This window comes from Balaenoptera borealis (genome assembly GCF_965194805.1).
Source record: "Balaenoptera borealis genome assembly, chromosome: 18".
NCBI lineage: Eukaryota > Metazoa > Chordata > Mammalia > Artiodactyla > Balaenopteridae > Balaenoptera > Balaenoptera borealis.
Genome location: NC_138877.1, coordinates 8,340,483 through 8,367,436, shown reverse-complemented (window position 1 = coordinate 8,367,436; position 26,954 = coordinate 8,340,483). Strand labels below are relative to the sequence as shown.

General features: G+C 38.7%; 1 long non-coding RNA gene and 1 pseudogene across 4 annotated transcripts in view; one reads left to right on the top strand and one right to left on the bottom strand.

The window, feature by feature from the left end:
- Nucleotides 1-26,954, top strand: part of LOC309615512 — a 104,726-nt gene that overhangs the window by 3,927 nt on the left and 73,845 nt on the right. The gene's annotated exons all lie outside the window — the stretch shown is intronic.
- On the bottom strand, nt 1,844-6,297 carry LOC309615782 (pre-B-cell leukemia transcription factor 1 pseudogene; annotated as a pseudogene). The gene is made up of 2 exons: nt 6,273-6,297; nt 1,844-2,650 (listed from the first exon to the last, which is right to left on the bottom strand). The product of its transcript is annotated as a pre-B-cell leukemia transcription factor 1 pseudogene (transcript).

Sequence of the window (26,954 nt, the reverse complement as noted above, 5' to 3'; positions counted from 1 at the left end):
AGCATTTGTTGTTTTTAGATTTTCTGATGATGCCCATTCTGACCAGTGTGAGGTGATACTTCATTGTAGTTTTGATTTGCATTTCTCTATTAATTAGTGCTGTTGAGCATCTTTTCATGTGCCTCTTGGCCTCTTGGCCCTGAACCCGCGGAGAACTTTTGTGCATATCATTTAAAGTTTGCTTCAAGCTTTGTTTGCTATAACCTTTCCTTTGCTACATCATAGCATGCTCCTTTTTTCCAGAGTCAGTGCACTTGCTTTGTATATCTTGGGTTCTTATTGATAGATTGGTATGGGTCAGCATTGTATTGAGAACTTATTAAAAATGCAGTTGCTTGGGTCCCATTCCTGATTTTATGGGTTTGGCATGGGGGAGGTCACGGCATCTGTGTTTTTACCTTTCTCCTTCAGATTTTCTGATTCTCAAAGGTGATCATAATTTCTCACATATTTGGTAGTAATTATGTGCTTCTTATAGGTTATATTTGTTAGGTAATTCTTATATTATTATGTAACCTTTCAGGTGTTCTAGTTTATACCCAAATAGGCCATAAACTCCACAAGGGCACAAAATACCCGTATAGTACTTTGTACTTAGTTTAAAGGTTGATAAGTTGCCCCCCCTTTTTTTTCTTTTCCCTACTGAAGTTTGGATCCAGTTTAGAAATAGGACACAGAGTCAGATAGATGAAGATTCAAATGTAAGTTTATTTTATTTATTTATTTATTTATTTATATTTACAACAGTTTTACTGATCCTGTGTTAAGACCCAATGTTTCCACTCTCAGTTTTTTTAAAGTTGCAAATGCAACCCTGATTTTTCTTTTAAAAGATTACAATGTACATTACATTTTATGAAGGGAAGCAAAGAGTTAATTACAAGATGCAAAAAGATAAGAAAGAGACAAACTACAGCGAGAGTATTGTTCAGAGGTAGTTAGTGAGCACTCTAAGCTACAGAACATGTTGAAGTTCTGTTGGTTTGTATGAGTTCGCATGAGGTAATAAAGCTGTGTTTTGGTTGGTGAGATGTATAAATACTCTTTTGCTACACTGTGTACAACACTCCAGAGAGCAGGGCCTTTGTGAATGCCCAGAGGACGTAGCAAACCTTGACAAGTCTGTGCAGCACCCAGTGCACGCCATGAAACCCCAGACGGATCTCGTGGTCACCTCTATCAGCAGCAAGTATCTTCAGCTCTCAAAACAATCTGCATCCATAATTTAATTACCGAGCAGACTCTGGGCACTGGTGCTTTCAGAGAGTGAAAAGATGCTACCGGTCTCTGATCTAATTATAAGATAAGAGATCGAAACCCAAGTGTGACGAGGAAGATTCTTAAACACAACCATCATTAACAGGTAGCCAAACAGCTCCTGTATTCCAGCTCCATTAGTGATATGAAAGAAGGACAAAGTCTGCAATGGAAATATGCAAGAAGTTCAATTTAGGTGAGGTGAGTCTTTGTATCTGCTTTAGCGACTGAGGTTTAGCATATATTGTACTTTTTACCCTTAAGGCCAAGTAATTGGCAAGTGAGAAACCGTTAATGTAAAATACTGGTAATAAATTATAATAAAATAGCTATAGGACTGTCAACAATGTTAAATCTTGGCCTAATTGGATAAAGTGCTTTTTTAACAGTGTGTGTTTTTAAGTATAAATACAAATGATTATGATTCCTTAAAAAACAGATTTACCAAGTTCTCTAATAACACAAGGTTTTACAGTAAAGCTGTAGATGCTGGGCTACAGAAACGCTTTCCTTTTCCTCCTGTTGCTCTGAGTGCACTTATCAAGGCGTGTCAGCTCAGGGAAGAGTGTTGCCAGAGATTAGTTAGAGGTATCAGAGTGCACACGTCCTGGGCCTTCTGTAGGAGAAGTCACAGAAGATGGAGTTGTTGCGTCCTGCCAGCCTCCATCAGCGTTTAAATTATGTGGACTGTACAGTGAGTTTCCTCCAAGGCCATCACTGTAGCCTCCCATCTGATTGATAACATGACGGAGGGTATCCACCAGAATTTGGCGTGGTGGGCGAGTTGGTCTGGTGGTTCTGCACGGCTGCGGCCACTGCGTGTGCAGCTGTCACGGCTGTCTTTGCAGCGCAGAGATTGGCTTCTTCCTGAAACTTGCCGATATTCTTCTTGTACCTGATTCGTTTGTTGCCAAACCAGTTGGATACCTGTGACACTGTGATGCTGCATTTCTTGGCCAGCTCCTTTGGCTTCTTCACTGCGGTAGGGGTTGCTGAGGTGTGAGTAAAAGTATTCATTCAAGATTTCTGTGGCCTGTTTACTGAAGTTACGCCTTTTTCGTCTGGCATCAAGGAACCTTGATGTTAAAATCATAACTGCTCCACAAGTGCTTTGTTTGAGCTGCATCTGAATGGAACTGAATTTTCGATGGATGATGCCTACCATTCTTTCTGTGTCTTTTGGGGAAATGGGACGTGTTCTACTCTGCTCTTGGAGAAGGTTCATCACGTGTGTAGTGAGTTCATTACATGCCTTTCTCAGGACCTGAAACCCCTTCTGCCAGCAGCATATTGTCCAGTCGCATTAGCTGGGGATCGGGAGGGTCCTCCTCCTGGGCTCCTCTGATGCTGAGACCTGCTAGTGTTGGAGGGTCTCCTGCAGAGGCAGGGGTGGCTGAGGCTCACCGTGGGGACAAGGACACGGGCGGCAGAAGTTGTGGGAAGTACTCCTTGGCATGAGCCCCCCTAGAGTCCGCCCAAATGTAAGTTTAATTACCGAAAAAGTTGTTTGGAAAATGCAGCTGAGGTTTGCAGCAACAGTGAGCTTCCTAGTGTTGCACTCCAGAATCACGCAGACTTAAACCTCAGGTTTCAGTGTCTACAGGAGTAAAGCTTGTCCCACTACGTTTACTGTGTGACAGAGCAGACCAGAACAAATGGCTCTCTTCGGTCAGACAAATGCGAAATGGAAAGGAGAGGAGAAGTAGCTGAGCCTCAGAATTCCTTCTCTCAAACTTGTCATCAGACCAGTTACTCCCTCCTACCTAGGGAGGAGTTAATGAGAGGTTAGAGGTCAGCCATGACTGTTACCCTAAGGAAGTTGCATGTGGAGTATGAGAGAGCTTTTTTGCCCTCAGTGGTACTCAGTAGGTATTTGTTAGTGGATCTTTTCACTACCTTACATTGCATCAGCATGCTGTGATTTTTAATACCTAAATGAGTAGTTACAGAGTTATAACTTCAACCAGTCAAATTAGTATATATTATTATATTATCCTTTGCTTTGTAAGAAATTTCCCCCAAACAGCTTAAACGACAGACATTTATTATTTCACATAGTTTTTGATGGTCAGGAAACTGGGAGCGGCGGTTAGCTGAGTGGTTCCAATTCAGGGTCTCCTGTGGTTGCATTCATCTGAAGGCTGCTTGAGTGTCCTCACAGCATGACAGCTGGCTTTCCCCCGGAGCAAGTGTCTGAGAGAGCAGCAGAAACCCCAATGTCTTTTATAATATAGCCTTAGAAGTGACACACCATCGCTCTGTTGTACAGATCCACCCTGATATAATGTGGGAGGGATGTACCCAGGCTGTAAGTACCGGGAGGCAGGGCCCACTGGAGCCCATCTTGTAGGCGGCTACCACAAATATATAACGTTAGTTTGATTTTGTTACCTCACGTTGCTTCATATGAGAGCAAGTAATTCAGTAATGTTTAATATCCCATTAAAATTGTTAAAGTATTAAGGTAGTTCTGTGAAATAACTGTATTTTTGTATATATTACTGTATAATTTCCTAGCTGGAGAATAAATTGAGAGGATGATTTTCCGCTGCTGGTTGGTCCCTCCCTCTCGCCTAGCTCTCCGTCTAAATCTAAAGTTTACATAGTATGATTATGGTCTTCCAGATAGTCTGTGAAAGTTCAAGTGACCTACAGGCTGACTTATTATAAGGTAATAATAGCTACAGTTTTGATTTTTATATGAATTAATAATTCTGATCTTAGGGAAGGTGCTTCTTAAAGTCTGATTCCCAGCTTCTGATTTATTCAAGGGAGGGTTTTTTGCAGTCGTAATCAGGGTGAGGTGGACTGGACAGCTAGTGAAGGGCGTTTACCTCCCTGAGGTGGTCCATGGGCCCAAAGGAGTTGCCGTCACTCTAAGTAAGCACCAGTGGTTTGATTCAGATTCCAGTGCAAAGGCATTAAAAATCATTAACCAAAAATCATTAACCATTTTATTTTACTCATTTATTTCATCATATGAGATGAACTCACTTATTTCATCCTAATTTAGATCTCATATAACATGCTAAATAATTTCAGGTTTTGTAAGATAAAAAAATAGCAATGCAAGTTAGAGGGAACTTGAAATGTTCATTGAATTAAAGAGTATAAAATTCATTTGTATAAAACATTCTATTTTTAATGTTTTCCAACACTGTGGAAAAGACAGTAATTTGAAGATTATGGCAGAAAATGTTTTAAGATAAATTGACAACGCCTAAATGTTCCTTGGAATTCTAGCTGTAAAAATTGTTGGGTCGATTTGCATTTTAAGTTGCTTAAAGGATGTTCATTAAGCTGTTTAAAGAACTTATATATGAATGACCAGTTATAGAAGCCCAAATATGAGTATAATCAAATTTTTCATCTGTATTTAAGCTGTTTACTACATAGACAGAAGGGCATACAGAACATACCAGCACCAGCCCAGTGAACTCATCTGGCTGTTATAATTTCCAGTCATGTAGGCATATTTGACAGCAGCTTTCACCCTCAAGTATTAGGAGGCACTATTTTGCTAATCAGGAAAGAAATTCCAGATAATTCATTTTACTTTCTAAATGTAATTTGTTGTGGTTAATCAATAAAATGTTGTATGGTTTGGGTACTGATTAGCTTTAAGATGAGATCTCCCTTGAATTCTTATAGTAAATGAAAGATGGTAGTATATTTTTTCTGAATACAGAGTGTATGAGCCCTGAAAGTTGCTCAGTTGAGTCTTCAGAACTAATAGGTGGCAGTTAAATTTTTTCAAAAATCTTGGGGTAAATTGAGAATTTTCTGAAACTGAAGGGCTTTGCAGAGAGAGATCAGAAAATTGGGAAATGTTAATTTTAGGATATTGTGCCAGGAATAATAAATGCATTTACTACCCTCAAAAACTTCCCTTACAGGATAGAAGAACAAGTTAAATGTCATAACAAAGAACCAATCCAATCCATTTTATAAAACAGGTCTTTTTAAAAAGTCATTGAGAGAAACCAAAGAAACCTGATAACCAAATGCAATGCATGGACTTGGATTAAATCCTGGTTTGAAAAAAAGAAAAACAAAACTGCTGTAAAACACATTGGGAGAATTTGAGTATGCCTAGCTATAGAATATATTTGGGAATATATTTTTTATTTTCCTGGGTGTGTTAATGGTTATCACGGTTATGCAGGAGAAAGGCCTTTTTTAAAGAAGCTATATCTGAAGTATATGTAGAGGTGAAGTTATCTTCAATATTCAGAAATGTGTGTGTGTATATATGTGTATATGTATATACAGGAAAAACTAATATGATAGTGTTAAAATTTGAATCTCTGGGGTGGATATAAGGGGAGTTATCATACTGTAAACTTTTCTGTATGTGTGCATATGTAAAACAAGAAGTTGGAAGAAAAAATATCCCCTCCAGATATTATTGTTTCTTTACTCAGCTTTACAAAGGCCTCGAGAGAGTGGATCACTGTTTATAGCTACTATCTCTACCTTCCTCTACTATTAACTCTTTTGAGTCCAGGCGAGTCAGATTTTCATTCCTATGTCCCCAAAACTGTTCATTTCCACATCAGTGTTAGCAAACATGTTGTCAGATTTGGTGGTCATTTCTTAGTGCTCATTTTCCTTTTGACATCTGAGCAGCATTTGACACAGTTGATCATTCTCTTCTCTCCTCCTCCTACCTCAAGTTGTCTTCTTCATCTTCTTAGTATCTTTTACTGGCTCCTCCTCTTTAAACATTGGAATGCCTCAGAGCTCAGAGCTCTTCTCAGTTTGCATTTGCTCTCTAAATAATATTAGCCTGTTCTGTAGCTTTAAATACTATACAGATGCTAAGAGTCCCAAGTTTTCTCTAGCCCCAACCTTGCCCCTGAACTTCAGACTCATATCCATTTGCCTACCTGATGTATTTATTCACTTGGCGCCAAGTAGATAGATATTTCAAATTTAGTATGTCCAAAACCGAATGCTTGAATTCCATCAGTTACTTCTCACTCCCAAATAAAAACAAAGCACTTGTTCCCTACCTGCTACTCCCACATCCTTGCTCATCTCAGTATGAAGCACTTCATTCTTCTAATTGCTTAGATGAGAAACCTTGGTGTCATCTTTGATAGGAATCCTTTTCCCTTGTACTATACATTTAACCCCTCAGCAAATACAGTCAGCTCTACTTTTAAAATATTTAAAAATACATCCAGAATCTAAGCACTTCTCCACCTCTCCCCATTACTGTCTTAATCCTTGCCGCCATTGTATGACACATTATAGCAGAGTTTCTCAGCCTCAGCACTATTGACATTTGGGACCATAATTCTTTTGGCGGGGAGTGGGCTGTCCTGTGCATTGTAGGATGCTTAGCGGTATCCCTAGCATCTGCTGTACTCCGTGGCTTTAAAAATGATTTGTAATTTCTGCTAATTCTGTAGGTGACTGTCAAGTTCTGTTGGTCTCACCTGGGTCCACTCATGCAGCTGCTGTGAGCTCATAGTCTCCCTTGGACTTTTTAACAAGGCAGCAGAAGTGTTCCAAGAGGGCAAGAGCAAAAGGCGACAAGGTTTTTAGGCCTAGTCTCAGAAGCTGCACATCACTTCTGCTGCCTTCCACCACACTGTTGTGTATGCACATTACTCATTTAAACTTCATAATAGTGCTATAAAAAGTAGGGTACCATTATTACCTTCATTTCTTAAAATGAGGAAACTGGAGCTCAGTACTAGTAGTTTGACCACAGGTACCCAACAGGCAAGCCATAGAACCAGACATGGGTTTTAATCTCTCCTTACCTATCAGCAAACTCTGTGATATTAATTTATCTGAGCCCGTTTCCTCATCTGTAAATGGGGTTAATACTACTATATAGAATTATTTTTAAGATTGAATTATTTGCTTTCTAAAGTACATAGCAGAGTACACGATGCAGAGCAGGTACTCAAAAATGTTAATTCATGGGCTTCCCTGGTGGCGCAGTGGTTGAGAATCTGCCTGCCAATGCAGGGCACACGGGTTCGAGCCCTGGTCCGGGAAGATCCCACATGCCACGGAGCAGCTGGGCCCGTGAGCCACAGCTACTGAGCCTGCGCGTCTGGAGCCTGTGCTCCGCAACAAGAGAGGCCGTGATAGTGAGCGGCCCGCGCACCGCGATGAAGAGTGGCCCCCACTTGCCGCAACTAGAGAAAGCCCTCGCACAGAAACGAAGATCCAACACAGCCATAAATAAATAAATAAATAAATAAATAGTGCATTCCCTTTAAAAAAAAAAATGTTAATTCATCACCTTCCTCTTACTCTTCTCAGGTTTCTTTATTAGTTGAGGAAATGTTTTTATACATGATATTTGTCTTTATCTTAAAAAAAACTTGAATGACCTATACTAGAATTATTATTAAAAAAGACTGTCTTGGGGCTTCCCTGGTGGCGCAGTGGTTGAGAGTCTGCCTGCCAATGCAGGGTACACGGGTTCGAGCCCTGGTCTGGGAAGATCCCACATGCCACGGAGCAACTAGGCCCGTGAGCCACAATTACTGAGCCTGCGCGTCTGGAGCCTGTGCTCCGCAACAAGAGAGGCCGCGATAGTGAGAGGCCCGCGCACCACGATGAAGAGTGGCCCCCGCTTGCCGCAACTAGAGAGAGCCCTCGCACAGAGACGAAGACCCAACACAGCCAAAAATAAATAAATAAATAAATAAACAAAAATAAACAATGTGTTTAAAAAAAAAAGAAGACTGTCTTTAACATTCCAATAGCAGAGCAATAATAAAGAAAATTCCATTATGATGGAATTAGTTATTTTAAGACTACAATCTTAGTTGTTCTACCCTAAGGTGTTAGTGGCTAATGATCACTTAATATATTACATTTTCAGAGGAAACAAAATGCCAGTGAAGGAATAGAATAGAAGAATTTTAGGTTTTATGGCAAGCCAGTGAGGAAGCAGTGATTAGGAAAGGGAACTTTAGTGCTCCTTGTGGCCCACCTACTACCGTGGGCCAGTCCTGGCACATTATCAAGTAAATCACCACGCTTTGTGTGCAATTTATAGATTTGGGTTTCTATAGGAAAAAGAGATGCTTTTTAATAAATTGAGGTCATCATACTATATTACTTCATTTGCTTATGTGACGTGTAGATAAATAGAGATGCAGTCATTGTACTATAAATGCAAACTACAGTGCTGACAAATTAAAGTTTGGGCCTGTTATGGGCTGAATTGTGCCCCCCCCCCCCCCGCCAAAATTCATATGTTGAAGCTTTAACCTCCAGTACCTGAGAATATGACTGTATGTGGAGATAAGTTCTTTAAAGGCGTGATTAAGTTAAAATGAAATCTTTAGGGTGGGTCCTAACCCATTATGACTGGTGTTCTTATAAGAGGAGGAGATCAGGACACAGATGTACCATGTACAGAGGGAAGACCACATGAGGACCCAGTGAGAAAACAACCATCTGTAAACCAAGGAGAAAAGCCTCAGAAGAAACCAACCTGGTGACACCTTAGTCTTGGACTTCCAGCTTCCAACTGTGAGGAAATAAATCACTGATGTGTAAACCACTCAGTCTTTGGTATTCTGTTATGGCAGCCCAAGCAAGCTAATACAGGGCCCATTTTCCACCCTTATAGATGCTGTTTAATATTTGTTGTTTTTTCAAAACCGAAAATTTTTGTTGTAGGAGAACAAATCAGGAATGGGTTATAGGAATCTTTTCTTAATAAGTAATCAATTAAGTTATATGATGTGGTATTTGAAATAAATCAGGTTAGAAGTATCTTCCTTTATTTTACCACTGTGGCCATAGTAGCCCCTTTTCCTTCCACTTCTCAATCCTTTTCACCTGACCCTACATCACCCTGAGCCATTCCAACACTCATGCATAACAGAAAGCTGGCTTCTTTCACCTTGCATTTTCAGGTATATTCTCTAAACAAGCTTTAGTTATTTTTCCTAAGCAACAGGAAAATCATCCATCTTGTTTTTCTATCTTCACTTTGTAAAACACATGAGTAGCCCAGTTAAAGAAGGAGAGAGGGCCTTAACATTTATGGAGCACCTACTTTATGCTAGGTACTACGTTATTCACTTTACAGAAACCAGCTCCTTTAGTGAGAAAACAGCAGTGGCCCAATTTAGAAAAAGAGAAGGAAAAGCAACAGTAATAGCCTGTGGCATCACCTTGAAACTTTAAGTCTCTGGCCTTTGTCTTGTTTTCTATATACTTAGCCCTGCTATCAGATCCACAGTACCTGGTGATTATGAAAAGTACCTTAACTGTTTAAACCTCTAGATGTTAATCATTTTGTGAGATGTGAAAGCAGCATATCCTTGGGGTATTCTTGGGGAATGTCCCTGGAAATAGCATGGGGGTACTAGTGCTTCTGAGAGTGTGTAGTTGACAGTCACAAGTAATTTGCATGTGCATGCCTCCTTCTTAATGGAGAGTAACTGAAGGAGAAATGGGGAAAGCTGCTAGCTCTGGACTGTTACAGTGTAATAGTTATAATAGTCAAGAAGGGACAGCTAGCTCTAAGAACTTTGGAAGCATGCCTTGTCTAGTGTAAAATATCTTCCATCTAGTTGTGAAAAGAATGTGAAATAGTTTCCCTGGGCTTGGAACTATGAGGAAAAGGAACCCAAGGAAAAAGAGGCTTGTTCGCCCTACACGTCGTGGGTGAGCAGACTTTCCCCGTGGGTCAAATGTGGACTGAGGCCTGTTTTTGTATGTCCCTTGAACTAAGTGATTTTTACATTTTTAAAGAGTTTTTAAAAAATAAGAATATGTGACAGAGATCTTATATGTCCTACAAAGCCTAAAATATTTACTATCTGACTCTGTAGAAGTTTGCCATCCCTTGCATATAGTTACAGAGGATCTTTTCTGTTTTCTGTTGAAAGACTGGTGGTATACTGTAAACAGTTGAATATGAGAAATCTTCCTGAATATTTGTAGTATTTCATAGAATTACTCAATTTTAGACCTTCTGGAATGTTAAGAGATCGTCTCTTCTGTATTAGTTTGCTAGGGGTGCTGTAACAAAGTACCAAAAACCAGATGGCTTAAACAACAGAAATTGATTGTGTCACAGTTCTGGTGGCTAGAAGTCCAAGATCAAGGTGTCACATGGTTGGGTCACTGTGAGGACTGTCAGGAAGAATCTGTTCCATGCTTTTTCCTGGCTTTTGGTTGTTCACCCGCAGACTTTGGTGTTCCTTGGCTTATAGACGTTATCACCCCAAATTCTGTTTTCATGTTCACATGGCATTTTCCCTGTGTGCATTTCTGTCTCTGTCCAAATTTCCCCCTTTCATATGGACACAGTCACACCCTAAATGACTTCATCTTAATTTATCAACTGCTGAGATTCAATTTCCAAATAAGGTTGTATTCACAGGTACTGTGAATCTTTTTAGAGGACACAATTCAACCCAAGCCTTTGTTTTACAAATAACACAGAGGCCAAGAAAGCATAAAGAAGTCATTCACACGCCCTACAGCTATCTAGGAGCGGAACTGATATTAAAATGAAGGTCCTCCGACTGGTCCAGTAGTTGTTCACCTACATGCTTTATGCCATAATACACAATTGATTATAGAGTAATGAGGTTCATATCAAGTACAGTACTTGTTTATGCTGGCTGCATTATTCCAGTCATCTTTTATGTGCCTTCCACTAATCACAGAAAAACAATAAATTATAAGTGGATCAGAATTAATCCCTCATTTCCATTAGAAAAACAAGCACATCATGCATTATTTTGGGTTGAAACCGTCTTAGTACATTTTGCTGAGAAAGAATTTGCTGAAGGTCTGTTGTTGCTGGAGAGAATTTAAGCATACGTGTTGAGTATACACTAGGTAGTGGCTGTTGGAACATTGTGGGGATGTGCATTGGTCTGGATCTGTGTTGCCTAAAGTTTTCATTCCTGCTTCTTTAAAAGAAGGGATGAGGTTTTCTAAAATCCCTTGTAATTCAAGGATTCTGTAATTCTGTGAATGTGAATGCGGTAAGACTCTCTTGCGTTTGAGGTACTTACTGGTTAGGGGCAATTCTACACTTAACTTCATATGAAGGAGTGTACGGCACACCTCTGTACGGACTGAGACTTATGTGCCCACCTGAAGTAGTACATACGAGTGTAAGTCGTGGGGCCCCAGTATCTGATTAGAAAAAACTGTGAAGCTCTCTTTGGATACATTCTAGTGTATGCGTGGTTAAAAGAGGGAGGAACGTTGCCAGGCTGTTGTATTCTCTGTTACAATTACTGGCTTACTTTCTGAGTGAAGAACTAAATTTAAAAGGTTATACCCCAGAGATAACCTAATATTTTTTTTTATCACTGGCAGCCCAAGGAATGGAGTTATTTGCACCTTCTTGGTACTCCCTTGGTATTTTCTATCTTTTGTGGTAGTCAGCTTCCAAGATGGCCCCTGGTGATTCCTGCCCCTTGTTATTCATGCCCTTGTGAAGTCCCGTCCTGTACTAAGTAGGATTGACCTGTGTAACCAGTAGGATATTGTGGAAATGACAGCGTGTGACTTCTGAGGCTAGGTCATAAAAGACGTTGTGGCTTCCATCGTGCTCTCTTGAATCACTCGCTGTCAGGGAGGCCAGCTGCCATGTCATGCGTGCACTAGAGCAGCCCTGTGGAGAAGCCCACGTGATGCGGAAACTCAGGCCTCCTCCCGATGGCACGCACTTGCCTGGCATGTGAGTGAGCCACCTGGGCAGCTGATCTTGCAGCCCTAGTCACGCCCTAGAAGGACTGGAGGCCCAGCCCACCTCCTGTCTGCAGCTGAGCCAGCTAAGCCCTCCTGGATTCTTGGCCACAGAGACTTTGTGAAATAATAAATGTTTATAGTTTTAGGCTACCAAGTTTGGGGGAAATATGTTATGCAACAATAGAAATACCACCTTTGTTGATTCTGCCCCTTTTTTCAGATCATAGTTTATATCTTTATCTCCCGCTAGATTTTTATCTACTGAAGGGCAGAGTTTGGGTCTTAAGCTCACTTTTGTAGGCCTTGCAGAGGTTATTACAGTGCACTGAAAATATTTTTAATTGTATATGATTAACTTATATAAAGCCTAGAACAACTGGGTTGCAGCTATTGCTTCTGTTTGGAAAGGTTGTAAATTACCTCTGCTATTTTATTTGAAAGTAAATGCAAAAGGAGTTAGAGTGTTTGAACAATGTAAATAAAACAAAAACAATTATTTATATGAGAATTAACATTTTAACAAGTGTCTAAACAATTTGGGGAAAAGACTCACAGCAGAACCAGGAAGAACAGTTGGAGTTGGCCACCCTTAAAGAATTTACTGAGAAAAAAGAATGTCCTTTTTTGATTACCTGTTTTTATTCATTTGAAAGTAATTTCAGAACTTATAAGTTGGTAAGTTGAAAAAAACAACAAGAAGAATACCTATATACCTTTTACCTAGATTTGTCTATTAAGACTTTTTGTCTCATTTGCTTTATCATTTATACTCCTGTGTGCTCGCTCTCTCTCAGAGCATGTGTTTGTAGATACATACATGCATGTATCTACACACACTGTATCTTTTCTAAATCATTCAGGGGTAGCTTACCTACATCATAGCCCTATATTCCTAAATTCTTAAGTGTGTAATTCCTGAGAAGTACAGTTAACAAACTTCAGTAAGTTTAACATTGATACTTTACTGTTGGTATTCCACTTTTGTCAATTGATTCAGTAATGTCCTTTATGCCATTTTGCCCCTTCCCAGTACAGGATTGAGTATGGGGTTATGCATTTAGTTGTGTACCTTTAGTCTCTTTAAACCTGTAACATTTCCATAGACTTTGTCTTTTATGGCATTGACATTCTGGAAGAACATTCTGTTCTTCCTCCCCTTTTTTAGAAGAATGCTTCTCATTTTGGGTGTGTCTGGTGTTTCCTTGTGAATTAGATTCAGTATCCTTTTAAATTTTCTAAAGTGAGAAAACAGTATTCCATTCAAAGGATCAATTTAAAGCAACATTTAGGTCAAACTTAGTTCAAAGGAATTATTAGAAGCTGAAATGGAAAACCAAAACATGTTGTAGAATCTTAGAAAATGTTTAGAATAAGAGAGTTTTCTATCTTTCATGTTCCTGTAAACAGTATTGATTGACTCAACAACTGGATTTTTAAAAGTCAATCAGTGTCTTGGCATTGGGGTGACCTTAGGTGGTTTCATCTAGCTTCATCATGAACTTGCCTCCCCAGAAAGCCAGTGGTATCTTTCTGTGGAAACAAAGGATTTTCTTCCAACTATTGCTAAATTTATTTAACAAACATTATTAAATTCTTATTATCTGCCAGACACTAGAGTGGATCCTGGGAATACAAAGAAGAATATAACAGACTTCGTGTGCCCTGCTGTCTATTAAAAGACAGTCACAGAGGCCGACATGCCACAGAGGTCAGAAGGAGCCTCTGCCTGGGAATAGTTGTAACCACACTGGAGTGGGAAAGCCTAAATGCTCTTTTCTGCCCAAAAGGAAATTCCTGTTGTTCTGTAAGAGTCGCATCCACCTGCTAGAAAAACTTATCTTGCTGTTGTTTGGCATTTTTACCTATTGTGGTGTATTAAAAATGACTAGATCAAGTTCAATAATTTAGTGCAGGTAATCCCTTTAAGAGACTGGGGGATAAGAGTTTATTTCTTTTAATGCTTAAAATCTTGAATTGTTGCAGTTGTTTTGTACTATATAAAATGCCTAGGAATTCATTTTTTTAAAAAATAATAGCACTAAAGTTTTAATTGTATATCTATTTTTGTATGCATCATTCCCAACAGTATCACAGGTAAAGGCTTAAAACTTTTATTTTAAGGTGAAAAATGTTCTTAAAAGCTAAAGAAAACAACTTTGAATCTTCTGATGCTGTGGTCATAGTTATGGCTTTGTTCCTGACTCTTTCCATGTGGCAGTGTCCTAGGCAGTTCATTTCATCTGAAGACTAGTGTATTCTCAGCCACTTAACTTTGTGATTTTGGTGTAGGGAAATGTCATTATACATGGCTGCCTAAAATACTGTAATTTAAGCTTGGAAATAAAATGCTAATATGCTGAAACTGGGATAATTTCTTTTTTTTTTTCTTTTTTGTTTAATTTACTTATTTATGGCTGTGTTGGGTCTTCGTTTCTGTGCGAGGGCTTTCTCCAGTTGCGGAGAGCGGGGGTCACTCTTCATTGCGGTGCGTGGGCCTCTCACTATCGCGGCCTCTCTTGTTGCTGAGCACAGGCTCCAGACGCGCAGGCTCAGCAATTGTGGCTCACGGGCCCAGTTGCTTTGCGGCATGTGGGATCTTCCCAGACCAGGGCTCGAACCCGTGTCCCCTGCATTGGCAGGCAGATTCTCAACCACTGCGCCACCAGGGAAGCCCGGAAACTGGGATAATTTCTAATAAGAGTACCACTAAAGATCATTTATTTTTTTCCCAAATATAACATAGGGGAATGGATATGGTTGTACTATTGTAGAAGATGTTCTTTATCTTTAACTAAAATTATATTACATGAATGATTGATATTTTCATGTAATTCTCAATATAAAAATAAAGAAAATGTAATATCTATTCTAAATTCTAGATTATATTTTGTTAATACAGTAACCAAATACCAGGCTAAAGCAAAGGAACTCTGATTTTATATTGTCAGAAATGAGATTTTAAAAGGCACCTAGAGAACAGAAAGGAATTCAAGAAGATCCGAAAATCTAATATAAGATTGGGAAAGATTTTTTTTTCAAGTCACTGTATATATGTCCTTGCTCCTATGTTGGTAAATACTGACCAAAGAGAAATATTTTATTGATAAGTATGTATTTTAATCAAAATAATTCTCTGATATGACATTCAAATAAGCTAATTTTGACAATTTGTCTTCTCTTAAAATTGAGAGGAAAACAACACAGATGCTTTTCACCTGTGCAGCTTAAATGCAGTTAACTTTAGTGTATAAATATTGATCTTTCAAACGACCTTAGTTGTTCGGCTGCCTACAGTAGGACAGTATTGTGAAACATAAGGTAAGCTCTGAATCTGATGATAAATGGAATGTAGATTACGTAGAGGTTATTTCTTATTTATACTGTTAATAATGATTTAGAATTGACTAGGTTGTCTTAAATTTTAAAATCCCTGTTGCTTTGCACAGAGCTTAGCAGAATACAAAATCTTATAAATTTCATAGCACAATATAGTATATAAAATTGCCTTTTTAAAATCAAAACTGATTGAATATTGGAAATTTTATATTATTCAGCCTTAAAATGGGTTTCTTTGTAATATGGCTTCTGCCTCAGTCCACCTTGCATTTCATCTTCTAACAACACTTAACAGTCTGTCATTTCCTTGCTCACATCTTTCACAGTTCGAGTTGCACTGTGTGGTCTGATAGCCAGTACTTGCATGTAGCCATTTATATTTAACTTTAAAGTCACTAAAATGAAATTAAAAATCTAGTTCTTGCTGCAGTGGCCACATATAAAGTACTCAGTAGCCACATGTGACAAGTAGTTACCTTACTGGACAGTGCACATATCAGATGTTTCCATCATTGCAAACTTGGTATTAATGTAAGCATTTTTGAGGCTATCCAGTTGCTAAAACACTTTCCAATGTAATGCCTCTGGTTGACCAAAATAGTAAATATTTTATTTAAATAATTGGAAAATACCTGCAAAATAACAACATTTGATTAATTACATTTCAAAGCATTTGTGTTTTGCTGAGAAAATGAGATGATCTAAGTAGAATGTTTTGTAGCTAGTCAGTAAACAAAATTTTATTAAGCACTGCTATGTTCCAGGCACTGTCCTAGGTACCAGTGATACAGGAGTGAAATGGTGTCTGCCCTCAAGGAATGCTTACATTTTAGGAGGTGGGGGGAAGACAACAAGCACATATTACTTAGTATAGTAGTAAGTGCTAAGTACCTAGTATAGTGCTACTTAGTACTTAGCATAGTGTTAGCAAGTACTGTGAGGAAAATGTACTAGAGTGTGACTGCGATAACTACTTTTGCTGGGTGGTCAAGAAAAGCCTCTTTGAGGTAACCTTGAATTAAGACTGAATAAAGGGGGATGTCCCTGGTGGTCCAGTGGGTAGGACTCTGTGCTCCCAATGCAGGGGGCCCGGGTTCAATCCCTGGTCAGGGAACTAGATCCCGCATGCATGCTGCAACTAAGAGTTCGAATGCCGCAACTAAGAAGTGTGCGTGCTGCAACTAAAAAAAAGATCCCACATGCTGCAACTAAGACCCAGCGCAGCCAAAATAAATGAATAATAAATATTTTTTTAAAAAAGACTGAATAATGGGTGCAGGAGGTTATAGTCAGAGAAAAGAGCAAGTGTCAACATCTTGAGGCAAGATTATATTTGGCTAGCAGCGGGAAGGTAAGGCTAGTGTGACTGGAATCTGGAGTCATCTAGGAATAGAATGGTAGGAAATGTTCAGAGAGTTAGTTAGGATTATTAGTTTTATTGACTAGGAGGGTAAGGAACTTGGATTTGAGTTTTTTCCTTAATAGGAATCCATTGAAAGGTTTTAATCAGGGAAGGAACATGATTAGATTTGTGCTTAGGAAGATCAATCTGAATGCTGTGAGGAACATGAGGCATCTGCAGTCCAAGTGAGACATTGCGACAGTTCAGACTATGTTTTAACAGTGGAGATGGTGGGGAATGGGTAGATTCAGGGTGGATTGGACATGGGGTGTAAGGAAAAGAGAATCATCATATTCAGCAGAAACATTTGTAAGTACCTATCCTTATATGGTGCCATGTTAGATAACAGATACACAGATTGATTTAAGCAGTTATTTCCCTTCCTTCTTGGATAGTAATTCTTCATCACTTCTTCCCATTTTGGTTTGTGTGTTTTTTTCACCACCTAAATGGTACCATAAAATTAATTTTCTTAGTACTTAAAAAATAATGTATTTTTCAAACAATTTTTTTGAAACATACCGCATCAAACTCCATAATTCTAAACTACCCTACTTCTCTTACTCATGTCTTGTTTTACTCTACCTTCTTGCTGTTGGCTCCAGCCTTGATTCCGATTTGTTCTGGCATGATATGGTAATTCTGTTGAAAATCATAAAACGCTCCCTTCAGAAAGTCCTGAGACACTTTTTCTCCCATCTCCCCTACCTTCCCAGAAGGTCCTGGGGCTTATTGAAAAAAGCAGTCTTTGCCAGGGAGAACCACCTATAGAAACATGGTTAACAGGTTAAATACATAACTGAGCACTTGTTCACATGTTGAAATGAACTCAGAACTTCTTCCTGCAGAAAATTCTGACTTTGCCTACAGGTGTCTCCCTCCTCGTTGAGTTAAGGTGGCCTTATATCAAAGCAGAAGTCCTGATTAGGAACCTCAATTTCCATTATAGATTATTAACCGTATCACCTGCTTGTCTGGTTTCTAATACATGTAGTTATGGTCTTAATCAGCGACATAGAGTACTTGTACTCTCTAAGCAATCAGCAAACTATCTGTAAAGGATCTGTTATGGACTGAATGTTTGTATCCCCCAAATCCATATGTTGAAACCCTACCCGCACATGATGTAATTAGGAGGTAGGGCCTTTGGAAAGTAATTAGGATTAGATGAGGTTATGAGGGTCGAGCTCTCATGAATGGGATTAGTGTCCTTGTAAGGGTCAAAGAGAGCTTGCTCCCTCTCTCTGCTCTCCACCGCGTGAGGATACAGCAAGAAGTCAGCAGTCTGCAGCAGGGAAGAGGGCTCTCACCAGAGCCCAACTGGGCTGGCACCCTGATCTTAGACTTCCAGCCTCCAGAACTGTGAGAAGTAAATTTTCTGTTGTTTATAAGCCATCCAGTTTATGGTAGTATTTTGTTATAGTGGCCCAAGCTGACTAATACAGGGTTAGGTTATAAATATTTTAGTCTTTGTGGGCCATAACTACCCAGCTCTGCTCTTGTAGTGTGAAAATAGTCATTGGCAATACAAAAATGAGTGGGAATGGCTGTGTTCTAATAAAACTTTACAAAAATAGCAGGCAAGATTTGGCCCATGAGCCATTGTTTGCTAAACCCTTCTCTAGGCCTTTGAAGGACAAACTTGTTACACTGTTCAGCTCTCATCAAAGCTGGGCTGTGCTATTTATGGAATATGATTAGAAGGAGCCACCATATATCCACTCCTCTAAGTAATCTAAATTGTAAAATTCAGTTTTTGGATTTGATCCTCTTGCGTTTGTTTAAAAAAATTTTTTTTTGTAAAAAGCAGGTAGACAGGGACTTCCCTGGTGGCGCAGCGGTTAAGAATCTGCCTGCCATTGCAGGGGACATGGGTTTGATCCCTTGTCCGGGAAGATCCCGCATGCCGCGGAGCAACTAAGCCCATGCGCCACAACGACTGAGCCTGCGCTTTAGAGCCCAGGAGCCACAACTACTGAGCCCACGTGCCACAACTACTGAAGCCCACGTGCCTAGAGCCCGTGCTCTGCAACAAGAGAAGCCACCACAGCGAGAAGCCCGCACACTGCAACAAAGAGTAGCCCCCGCTCGCCGCAACTAGAGAAAGCCCACACGCAGCAACGAAGACCCAACACAGCCAAAAATAAAATAAATTAACTAATTAATTAAAAAAAAAGAATGTTATGTGAATAAAATCATATAGTGTGTAACCTTTAAAAAAAAAAAAAAAAAAGCAGGTAGACACACGGCTGTAAGTCTGCATCATCTACAGTAGAAATGCTGAAGAGGAAGAACGTCTTTATGTAGCCAGTGGCTTCTAGGGAAAGGGTGTCTCAATTATGATGACCAGTGGTAATGGAAAAAATGGGAAATAGATAAAAACCTATTATTGTCTCTCCAGCTTTACCCTCTTTCTTGCCTCTGGATGTCATTCTAGCCTCTAATTTTATTCAACTAATAGTTGTTAATGTCTGTTAGGTGCAAGGTGTAGTGCTAAGCAGTGTCTCCTGAGAGTATCCTTCTGCTAGGAAAAGATGCCTAATATAAACAATTGGCATCTGCTTTCTTGCATATATAGCTCACTCCCTGGCATGGAGAAGATACTTAATAAATCTTTGTGGCTGAATTAGTATCTCCTATTATAAATCAATAAATTGATATTGTTTGTAAATTACTCTCTTACGGATTCAGTTAACTTGAATCAATGGATGAATTGATAAATAAAACAAGCCAAAACTAATGTCCAAACATGAACCCAAGGTGATTCCAAATATCCTGTGATATCTAAGGATTTTAACAAGATTACTGAAATATCTCTTTTTATACTGCCATATATAACATTGAAATATGTAAAAGGTCGTAATTGAATTAAATAGATACAGTAGATTTGTTTAGGGAAACTTTTATAAGGTATCACTGTGAGCTATGCTATGAACCCAGTCTGCCTAACATATTTTCACAGCTCACTGAATGTTCCCCAAACTCTGTCATGGGCATTATATTATAGTTGAGGTCATTAAAAAAATAATAAGTTATACTAAACTAAGAAATGATCACACGCAGTGTTTTCCAAGCTGATTTTTAAAACCACACTCCACGGTGGCAAAAGCATTTTACATTTCAACTAGTACACAAACACACATACATACGTGCAACTGAAACAAAATTGTGTGAACTAGTACCCACCCCTACTGTATGTGATGCCCTCTGAGGCTTTCAATTATTTGAATTCTTTTCATAATGGATCATGAACTACAGTTTGAAAAATAGTGATCTAATGTGATTTTACTCGGTATGTATTCTCAGTATGACAGTATGATATTCAGTAAGCCATTTGAGAGGTTCATCTCATTTTTTCTAGCCATTCTGTTCATTAATTTATTTTTAAGTGTTTGTACATATTGAGTGCTTACTGTACGTCAGATGCAGTTCTAGGTCCCAAGATATACAAAGATGAGTATGATTCAGTCCTTGCCCTTGAACTCAAATGGGTAAGACAGACAAAGTTATAATAACGTTTAGTAAGTATTATAATATCAGAATAAAAAATGTACTATGGGAACAGAGAAGAGCAAGCAACTAATTCTCCCAGCAGAAATCCAAGAAAGGCTTAGTACAGGAGGTGACTTATGAAAATTAGGTTATATAGAATGAATGCGAATTTTCCAGGTGTAAGAGAGAAGGGCATTCTTGGCAAAGGGACCTGTATGCACAGGCAGGAAGTATGAAAGGGTGGAACTTGTTCCAGCAGCAGTAAGAAGTTCAGTGTAGCAAGAGTTCAGGAGCTAAAGATAAATAAGGCAGAGAGGTAGACTGAAAGACCTGTGTTCCTTGTTAAAGAGATTAGATTTTATTCTTATGTAGTGAGAAGCCCAGAGGTTTTGATTTGTAAGGTAAGATATTTGTGTTTTAGGAAGACAGTTATGTCGGCTCTTTAAGGGGTGGTAAGGATAAAAGAGATATTAGAGACAGGAAATTCTTTGCATTGCTTCAAATGAGAAATAAAAGGTTGAACTAAGATAGCAGTGCTAAGTATGGAAAACATGGTCCGAATTCCACAGTTCAGTTTTTCAGACATTTATTGAATGTTAACTGTATGTCAGGTTATTAAATACTGTGATACAAAAAAAGAATAAGAACTGGTCTCTGATCTTGAGTTTTCCGTCTAATGGGAAACAAAGACAACAAATAGATCAGTTCTGTATTATAATGGTCAAGTGTTATGACAAAGACTTGCATAAAGTATGAAAAGAGCAAAGATGAGAGAAGGGGCATTACAGGCAGGGGGCAGAGGAAAGCAGTCCTGAGAAAGAACCTGCGGGGAGCTACCTGGAGTTTAGTACTGCTGGAGCACAGTGTGGATGAGGAATGATACGAATGAGCCCAGAGTAGGAGTGAAAGGTTCCCACGAGTTCTTGTAGTGGAACTTGCAGGTTTGTATTGGGGCCCATCAGTCATGCTAAGGAGCCTAGACTTTATCCTGTCACTGGTGGGGAGCCTGTGGACTGACATGGGCAACTTTGTGGTTGAGGTGGCTTATTTTGATAATGTGGAGGATAATAACAGCTAACTTTAATTGAATGCATGTCATATGCCAAGCACTGTTTGTAAGCATTTTTCATGTATCACCTTGTTGAAGCAACCCTGTTGTTAATAGTCTCATTTTACAGGGAAATTACTGACACAGATTAAGTAACTTGCTCAAGTTTACACAGTCAGGGGCAGAGCAAGGACTCAATCCCAGTGATCTGACTCTAACCCAAAGTGATATGGTGCTGGGTAGATGAGCGAGTGGCCAGACTATAGGGAAGAGATTATGATGACCTGCCCTGGGGTAATGGTAGCAGATGGAGAGAAGTCTGCTCGGGCCGCCATAACACAATAGCGTAGACTGAGTGGCCTAACAACAGAAATTTATCTTCTCACAGCTCTGGAGCTTAGAAGTACAAGCTCTCGATGCTGTCAGGTTTGGGTTCTGAGAGGGCTCTCATTCCAGCTTGTAGATGGCTGCCTTTTTGCTGTGCCTTCACTTAGCCTTTCCTCTGTGTGTGCACGTGGAGAGAACAAGCTCTCTGATGTCTCTTTTAAGGACGCTAACCCTGTCGAGTCAGGCCCCACCCTTATGACCTCATTTAACCTTATTACTTCCTTAGAGGCATCCCTTGGCCAAATACATTCACACTGGGAGTCAGGGTTTCAACGTATGAATGGGGTGCGGGGGAAGGCACAGATACTCAAGCCATAACAACAATTCCAGAAAATATTTAGGAGATAAAATCAGCACAAGTTGGTGACTGATCTGATGTGGAAAGCAAGGGGGAAGGGAGAGTTTAGGATGACTCTCAGGTTTCTCACAAAGGATACAGAAAAAGCAAATTAGTTGGGGGAAATGACAGTTCCGTTGGGATTATAGTAAATCAGAAGCACCTGGAAAGCATCCAGGAGGTGGTTGGCAATACTGATATGAGGAGAGGCATCAGCATCTGATGGTAGTTGAAGCCACAGTTTGGGTAAAATCACCTAGAGAAATAATGTGGAGTGAACAGAGGTAGTACTGCCAAAAATGGAAAAGTACTTATGAGGTAAGCAGACGAACAGCAAAGGGAGATACAAGAAACAGGAGATTTCTATCCCTGAATCCAAAGGAAGAGAGTATTTCAAGCAATAGGGAATCCTTAACACTCAAATTCTTTAGCCTCTTGGGTGTCAGATTTGTATTCTTAGGTGAGAAAAGGAAACAGTCACAGAATCATCGCATTTTATTGCCTAATAGGACCAGAGAGATGATTTTCCAATCCCCTTATTCTGTAAACAAGGAAGCTGAAGCCTTGCAAAGCCTAGGGATTTGTCTCTTTCATGGTACAGGAGGAACTAGAATTTAGGTCTCCCAAGCCTCTTGACTTCAATCCAGTGCTTTTTACAGTATATCAGACTGAATCTATTTGTGGGGTTTGAAAATTGGGTCTAGGTTGTAAAAAAATTACACTAAATAAAATGGAGAAAGAAGCATCAGAATTTTATTATTGTATGCATTTGGGTAAAGGAAGAAGTAGTACATAAAATGTCTAAAACTCGAAAGGAGAGACTAATCATGTTGACCTTGAATGATGATAAGAAAATTGACTAGGGCTTAGAGACAAGGATTCTGTTTTTTCTCTGTTTAGAATGGAAATGGCACATTGTCAGGGTCACGTGTTAGGCCCTGGGCACACATTTATACATGTGACTCCTTTTTATGTTTTTCCTATCAATGACTAACCCCATATTAGGAATTTAGCAATACCGTATTATTAGAAAATTAGCGTTAAGTCAGTATCTTATTATAGGCTTCAAACTGTCAGACTTCATTACTTTTGGAGAGGAGTAGCTCGCTCTTTTACAGGATTTCACAGTTGCCTTCAGCTCATGGACTCCCCTAAGTGAAAATTTCTGTTGGTAACAGAGAGACCATTTGTCTTGTAATTCAGTTAATGAAGTACATATTGAGTCTTAACTATAAATAGAGCACTATGCTAAGCACTTCAGGTTTGTAGGTTGTATCAATATTAATGAACTGGATACAGTCCCTCTGTAAGACATACAGAATCTGTTTCAGGTACCAATAATGTCACGTAAACCTTTAGACTCACAAGTATTTTAATGGTGTCAGTGGGGTCAATAGTGCCGGTATGTCCTCATCAGTACTTTCCATTGAAGATATGAGCTGCCTTTGGTTTGTATTTATCCCTTTCAATATTTTAAAAACAAACAATACTGAAGCAAGTTTAGCCACCATCTTGGCTTGTGTATTAATTGCTTTCTTATTTTTTACCAGCTAAGCAAGCATGAATTTGACTTAGTAACACAATAAAAAAACTATTTTTTCCCATTTTATAACCCTGTAGTTTGAAACTGTGTAAGCTAACATTTAAAATAATAAGTATATACATACCATAAAGATACTCTGTATTTATATTTTTGGTAGATTTTAACATATCAAATAAGGTAGAATTGTACAGAAAATAACTGATTCACCAACAGACACAGCTTTGGTACTAGGCCATTAACAGAATTTTTATATGGTATACGCAAGTTACAAAGAGCACATTATGTGGAAAATAAACCAAGCTGGGAATATGTAAGCATCATATAAAAGGACTAGATAGCCTGCACTTTGCATCATAAAAAGAATGTTTGTGTTTGATACAGTAAGTTTCTGCATCAGGAGAACCCTCAGCAAAATTGTGAAATAGGCAAAGCATAGCTTCAGAGGGATCAGAATCTTGGCACGGCCCATGGTATGTGTTATTCCAAATATGAAATTTTATTTATTTATTTAGTTAGTTAGTTAGTTATGGCTGTGTTGGGTCTTCGTTGCTGCGCGCGGGCTTTCTCTAGTTGTGGAGAGCGGGGGCTACTCTTTGTTACGGTGCGTAGGCCTTTCATTGCGGTGGCTTCTCTTGTTGCTGAGCACGGACTCTAGGGCACACGGGCTTCAGTAGTTCTGGCACGCGGGCTCAGTAGTTGTGGCTCACAGGCTCTAGCGCGCAGGCTCAGTAATTGTGGTGCATGGGCTTAGCTGTTCCGCGGCAGGTGGGATCTTCCCGGACCAGGGCTCGAACCCGTGTCTCCTGCATTGGCAGGTGGATTCTTAACCACTGTGCCACCAGGGAAGCCCCACAAATATGAAATCTTACCACTGAAGGCATTTAATGAAAAGTTTGATCCATAATGCTGCACTAGTCAAAACTTTCAGGAGAATGGGAAGCTTATCATATTCATATTAATATTCCCATGCTAGCATGGTTCATGGAAATTAATATTCAGTAAATGTTTATTAAATGAATGCATTCTGTTAAGTAAAACATTAAGAAGAAATTTTGGCTGGGAGTTGTATTAACATTGTGCTGTTATCATAAGAGGATTCATTTAGCAGTTGTTTACTGAGCATCGTCTATGTGTAGATGCTCACTGTGTTGGCATTAGGAATACAAAAATGAGTAAGATGGACCTTCAAGTGGTGAGATTGGGGAAGAACTTGTAAACAGCTCTGATAAAGATGATTGGTGCCACAGAAGAAATATGAAGACAAATAACTATTAAATAGTGCAATCATACGAATACCTACGAACAAAATATAGTTATGATATTATCAAAATACAAAGTGCTGTGTGATCCCAGAAGAGGAACTGATTCCATTTGGAGGTGGGAGTGTTTGGCAAGGTTTCATAGGGGAAGTGACTTATGAGTTGAACTTTGAAGAATATCCCACTGGCATCTTGGGCATCTCAAATCCACGGTGTCCATTGGTGTATTCATTTATTTTCCTCTTCCACCCATCTGTCCCAGACCCACATGTCTGATAGTCTTGAACATGGTTAGTGATTTTACCATTCACCCTTGGATCCTTCCTTATGGAAAATGCTAGAATCACTTGACTACCTTTCTTTCCCCTCCAGTATTAATTTGGTCACTGTAGTTGCATGAAGTTTTGAATAGTTGAGTTTTTTTTATAATCGATATACTTTGTTCATAATCAAAGCTTATCAAACATTTGTATTTGAGCATATCTACCTACTAATTACATATTTTAATTTTGTTGAATAATAGGCAAAAATGTCATATTTTGAAACAATTCACTTATTTTTTGCACATTGAAATAATACAATTCTAATATCTAAATAATGTACTGAAAATCGCAAAGAACTTAGTATTCTAGAGAAGCTATCCTGGTAAGCAGTCATGACAGCATTTTTATTTTAAATAATACTATTCTTCTAAGAATATATTTCTTTTAATTTGTCCTTATCTCTACAGAGCCATAAAATTTTAGCACCACTCTAGAATTTCTAGACAGTAATACATTTCTGCTGCCATTTGGAGGAGCCTGCATCACAGAGTAATTAGGAGTTCAGTCTGACTTGCAAAGATGCCTTCATTTGAAATTCAGAACCCCCCGGAAGAATTTAGTCAAATTCCATAGTGAATTATGTCTTCTAGATTTCTCTAGTACTGAATTTAATGGAAGGTACAATTATAACTAATTATTTTATAGAGATTCTAATGATGTTCTTACACCACTGAAACAGTAGATATTCTGAAAACTGAAAGTGAAACTGTCAGACCTTGACATCTGTAGTTAACAACTACTTAAAGAGTTTTGTTGATAGATATCTAGATAATTGTGAAATTAAACCACGAATGTGGGAGGCCTCTGTGCTTTTCTAATGAAACTGTTTAAGTTTTGATAAAATCCATGACATATAATCCTGGTCTCTTTCAATCCAAATTTTTAAGTAGTATCTATAAATACTTATTCTCTAGAGTGGTCTTAGGAGTTAAGGAAAGCAGAAGTTTATGAAAATTTCATTCTGTTTCTCCTTAAACCTTATGCCAGAGTTACTAAGAATTAGCAAAGTTCTTTGATACAAGATTTACTCTTCTGATATCATGCTCTGGTGAAATACTAGAAAAATGTTTTGAGAAATAAAAGACAGATGTGTGAGTTAAAGGAAATTTTAGTTAATTAACAGAGTTGCATTACAATAATCTTAACCATGATTGTGAAGTCTTGAATTCTAAATTTGCCTGTGCTAGTATAATGCTAATTATATATTTTACTTAATTTTTAAGTTTTTATAATAAATAGTCCAATTTCTATCAATAAGGTGGAGAATTCGCATTTCGAATTGCCTTCAAAATTAAATTCTTATGCCATTACAAAATGTAACTGAACGGTCTGGTCTCCAAAGACCAAGATGCACACTCTGCATATCTCTGATATGTCCTTGCAGTCTGTTGCTGACGTGTATGAGGAAAGAAAGGTACTTCCTAATTGGAGTATTAACACCACTTACCCCTAATACTCATGAAAAGTCCTGGAATCGTTTCATACCTGGTGACATCACATTTATCCTTTAAGTTTTAACTCAAAGTCAGTTCTTTGAATGAAGTCATGCTTACTCGCACCCTCATAAGCCCGCAGAACTAGGCCTGAAGCTATTTTCTTTCCTCCAAAGTAATACCTGCTATCCAGGTACATATCAATACAGAAGCAGTCTCAAGTGTAGTCTCACGGTCCATACAGCTAGACTTATGGTACACTAAATTTACTGAGAGCCAATATATCCGTTTTCCATTAATTTTTAAATATATATATAACTCACTAAAATGGGTGGATGTAAATATTAACTACTAATACTATAATATAAAAAATATACAAAGTAATACTTGTAAAATACTCAAATTTATTAATTTTTCTTACTAATCTTAAACT